This window comes from Oryza sativa, chromosome 4, assembly GCF_034140825.1.
Source record: "Oryza sativa Japonica Group chromosome 4, ASM3414082v1".
Lineage (NCBI taxonomy): Eukaryota > Viridiplantae > Streptophyta > Magnoliopsida > Poales > Poaceae > Oryza > Oryza sativa.
This window is the reverse complement of record NC_089038.1, coordinates 11,642,663-11,647,525: the sequence shown is the minus strand read 5'-3', so window position 1 is coordinate 11,647,525 and position 4,863 is coordinate 11,642,663. Positions and strand designations below refer to the sequence as shown.

General features: G+C 54.7%; 1 pseudogene; it reads left to right on the top strand.

Moving 5' to 3' along the window:
* Positions 1–2,607: 2,607 nt before the first annotated feature.
* LOC9270382 (UDP-glycosyltransferase 92A1-like) lies at positions 2,608–4,637 on the top strand (annotated as a pseudogene).
* The last annotated feature ends 226 nt before the right edge of the window (positions 4,638–4,863 follow it).

Here is a 4,863-nt window from a genome sequence, read left to right as displayed (position 1 = left end):
GTTTATTTTAGTATTCTTTCTATAAACAAAAAAAATAAATTGCCCGTGCATTTACGCGGGCTTACTTTCTAGTTTAAGAGAAAATTTTATAAGAAGGAAGAAATACATTTATGACATAATAATAAACAAGACATGCATGTGTAGATATGTAGCAGTACTCTCTTTTCTTGCTCATTGTGGCTCCGGCTACGTGCATGTGCCAAGCCTATGGTCGGATGGCTCTGAGACGCATCGCGCGATATGACTAAGCCCTTTTTTTCAGCTTAGGATTATTATAATTCAGATTATTAGGAGTAAGCTGAAAGAAACAGATAACTTATTAAAGTAGCTTATTATAATCTGGAGCCCAGCTTATTATAATCTAATAAGCTCATTTTGGTGAGCTTTTTCTAGATTATTGGGTGAAAAATTACCCACCATGCCACCCACTCCCTCTTTAGACTTGCAAACCCAATAATTTAGGCTTTAATAATTTAGGAAAGAAACAACTAACCGCTTATTTTACTATAAATTATAACAATCTAGCTTACAGTAATCTGACTCAATAATCTAGATTATAATAATCCCAAGCTGAAAGAAACAAGACCTAAAACGAGAGGCTTCTCGATTTAGATTTTACAAACTCGTTTGCTCGGTTTTGTAAGTTAGAGGATACATTGTATCTGGTTTTTTTGGTATAGGGGTGAATTTCGAGCTCGGTGACAAATGAAGAGACCTAAAGTGAACTTATTCCTTCTAAAGCAAACCAGTCGGGGCAACCACCAAACAGGCCAGGTCGCCACCTTCTGGCCAAGCCCAGCACAGCTAGCAGCCCAGTGCCAAGCCAGGCCGGCTAGGGCAAGCAGCCAGCCAGCCAAGCCGTGCACCCATGCCTGCCTTCGCCATCCGCCTCTGCTCGTAGCCGCACGAGCTGCCGCGGCAACACCGAGTGACGAACCAGCCTCGCTCTCAATCGTGTCGACTGTCGCGCCAGTGCCGTGCGCCGTGTCGACCGTGGTCGCCCGAAGCAGCTAGCCATCACGCTGCGCTGTACGCTCACATGTTCAGCAAAGCCGCGCCGCTTGTCACGCGAGCCCCGTGGCGACAACTTTGGCGTCCAAGCCGTGCCTGCTCTAGTCCAGCGAAGTCGCCTCCAATGTCTCGCGCCGACGCACGCCCGCGACCGCGAGCATATGATGCAGCGCCGCACCAGCTCTAGTCCAGTGTGCCGCTCCTGCGCACTCGCCGCCACAGCACGCCGGGCAAACGACTCCGTCCCGTCACGTCGCTTCCGGTCCCGCTCTTGACCACCGACCGCCCTCCAAGCCGGAGCCTGCCGTGCGCCGCAGCCGCACGCAAAGCACCACGTCGCACCTCATCACTCGCATTCGCATCAGCCCTGTGGCGCAAACAGGGCAAGGGCCCTTTTTCTGCTCGGAATCTCGCTGCGTCGTACCCCGGCCATCAAATCCAACGGCCCCACCGTCCCACCTCACGGCATGGACAAAGCCCACGACACCATTAATCGCAGGACCGGAAGCCTTACCGACTTTCGTCCACGCCCTTGCTTCCCTGCTCGGAAGCCTTACCAACTGCCCCACGCCTCGAGCTCGTCGTTCATCCCAAAGCTAGTCTGCCAAGCGCATCCTTCCCAGCCTCACTCCCCACTAGATATGGCAATGATGAATTCACCGTCGGGAATCACCACCGCGTCCCCGTCACTGCGGTGAAAAATTTTCACCGTCCCCGTCCCCGTCAACCACGACGGGGCTATAATTTCTCCAGCCCCGATCACCATGTGGTGAATTTATCCCCGTGGTTAGCCCGTCCCCGGTTAAACAACATATTCACAATCACATTATATCAATATATATCCAAAATGCTCCACTCAACAAATCAACAAATTATAGATGAAAATCACAGGAAGAATCATTCTCACAACGAGTGACGTCGGAGGGCGCTGGCGGACGTCGATGGCGGCTCCCAGCGGTGCGGCGACGGTGACTCCCGGCGGCTCCCAGTGACGACGGCTGCAGTCACCACGCCCGATGGCACGTTGACGGCGGCTCCCGGCGATGGCGTCTTCCGACGGCGCATCGAAGCAGGCTCCCGGCGACGGCGGCTTCAGTTGATGGGGGCTCCCGGCAGCACGACGACGCGAGAGAAAGACAGCGAGCGGCGGCGTGCCTAGTGGCTGGCGAACTGGCAGTGCACGGCGGCGCGCCTGGCTCCCGGCGGACAGGCGGATGGCGGTGGTGGCTGGCACGGGCGTGCGCGCCGTGCGGCAGTGCGGATTTGGAGGATTTGGGATTTTGGGTGGAGGATTTGGTGTTTGACCGGTTGACTTAGGGTTAGATTTTATATATGCTTGTTAAATGGACTTCAATATTATGGGCCAAAACAACTAAAAAGTCTAAAATTAGTCCTCCTACACAGTAAAGTCGGGTCACCGCAGGGGGCGGGGACGGAGAATGGTTCACCGTCCCCGCCCCCGTCATCCCTGATGGTGAGAGGTTTACAACCATTTTATTCTCCATGGTGAATATATATTAACCATCCCCATCACCTAATAGGTGAATTCACCGCGGGGAAGCGTGAACGGGGGCCATTGCCATCTCTACTCCCCACCCTCTCGTTCATCCTGTCCACCCAGAGCCATTGCCACACACACACACCGACAGGTGCCCTCGTGCTTCCTCTCCTTTCAGACAAAGCAAAAAATTAATTTCCTTCCAGTGGAGAACCTCGAAGTCAAAGAACAACGTGTTCACCATGCCCAGCGATGGCAACCTCCGCATCGTCCTCTTCCCGTTCCCGGCGCAGGGCCACTTCTCCGCCTTCCTCTCCCTCGCTGCCCACCTCCACGACGCCCAGCCCACGGCCGACATCTCCATCGTCTCCACCCCGCGCAACGTGGAAGGCCTCCGCCGCCGGTCCAGCTCCCAGACGCGGTACCTCCGGTTCCACGCCCTGCCGTTCGTGCCTGCTGAGCACGGCCTGCCCGGAGACGCCGAGTCGACCGATGCCGTGCCGCCCCTCCACTTCATCACGCTGTTCGAGGCCACCGAGTCGCGCTCGCTACAGGACAGCTTCGACGGCTTCGTCCGTGACTTGATCGCCGACGCCGGAGCAGACGCTGCCAGGGTCTGCGTCATCGCCGACCCCTTCCTCGCGTGGACGACCGACATCGCCCGCCGGCGTGGCGTCGCGCACGCCATCTTCGTGTCCTGCGGCGCGTTCGGCAGCGTGGTGTACCACTCGCTGTGGAACCACCTGCCGCACCTGCGTGCGCCCGGTGACGATGCGTTCTGCCTCCCGGACCACCCGGAGGTTACTGTCCACCGGTCGAAGCTTCCGCCGTACCTACTCCACGCCGACGGCACGGACCGGTGGTCGGCCCACCACCGCCGGCAGACATCAGCCGGGTACGACACCGACGCGATTCTCATCAGCATGATGGAGGAGTTGGAGACGACCGGGCTGCGCATGCTCCGGAGAACGATGGGCGTCCCGGTCTATCCCATCGGCCCTCTAGTGCGTCGCCGGACGGAGCACTCCGATCACACCGGTGACCATAACGACGATTACGTCAAGAGGTGGCTCGATACCCAAGAAGAGAGGTCAGTGCTGTACATCTCATTCGGGTCTTATAACTCGCTAAGGCTTGACCAGATGGTTGACCTCGCCGTGGCACTGGAGCTCACCGGCCGGCCGTTCATTTGGGCTATCTGTCCGCCGTTCGGGTTTGACATCGAGCCCACCAACGGTGGCCAGTTCAGCGCCGAGTGGTTGCCGGAAGGGTTCGAGGAGAGGATGCATGCCAAGAACATTGGGCTTCTCATCCACGGGTTGGCTCCGCAGGTGAGCATCCTCGCGCACGCGTCCACCGGCGTTCCTGAGCCACTGCGGCTGGAACTCTGTGCTGGAGAGCATGGCGCACGGCGTGCCAATCATCGCGTGGCCGCTCACGGCGGACCAGTTCTTCAACGCCCAGATGCTGGAGGAGTGGGGCGCGTGCGTGGAGGTGTCCCGCGGGAGCTGGCCGGACTCCCCGGCGCTGGAGCGTGAGAGGGTGGTCGAGGTCGTGGATATGGCGATGGGGATTACGGCGTAGGCGGACAAGATACGGCAGAGTGTGAAGGAGATTCAGGGGATGATTAGTCGAACTCTGGAGGACGGTGGTTCGTCCAAGACAGCATTGGAGGAATTCTTGAAGCTGCATGGTCGCATTATGCTCAAGAAAGGCTGACGCCGAGAGAAATAATTTTCTGTTTTATTTCCTCCGTTTTACTGTGTAAGTCATTCTAATATTTTCCACATTCATATGAATGTTAATGAATATATATATATATATATATATATATATATATATATATATATATATATATATATATATATATATATATATATATATGTAGATTCATTTACATCATTATGAATGTGAGAAATGCTACAATGACTTACATTGTGAAACGGAGGAAGTAGCAATTTGCCCAACCTTGAAACGTGGTGCCTGAAATAACCTATTATGTGTTCTTGAGTACACACGCATTTGGGTTTTGTATTGAAAAAGCTAATTTTTCAAGAAGGTTAATACACAAGAGCTATACCATTGAAAAATGGTATAGACTCGTACGCGTATCAGCCACGCTTCGCAAGGGAAGAAATTTTGGTAGTAGGAAGTCTCTTTGCTTATTGAAGGACGTTGCCACGTATATAGTGATACATGTCTATTTAGAATCCTTCGCTTGCCGTGGCGTGTGGCGGCGACACGGCCTGGAAAGGGAAGCGCGGCATGGCGGGCGGTGACCTCCCGCGCCGAACACGAGCCAAGCGCGGCGCTTTGTTGCTGTCGAAAATGTTCCGCCACCGCCGTCCCACACG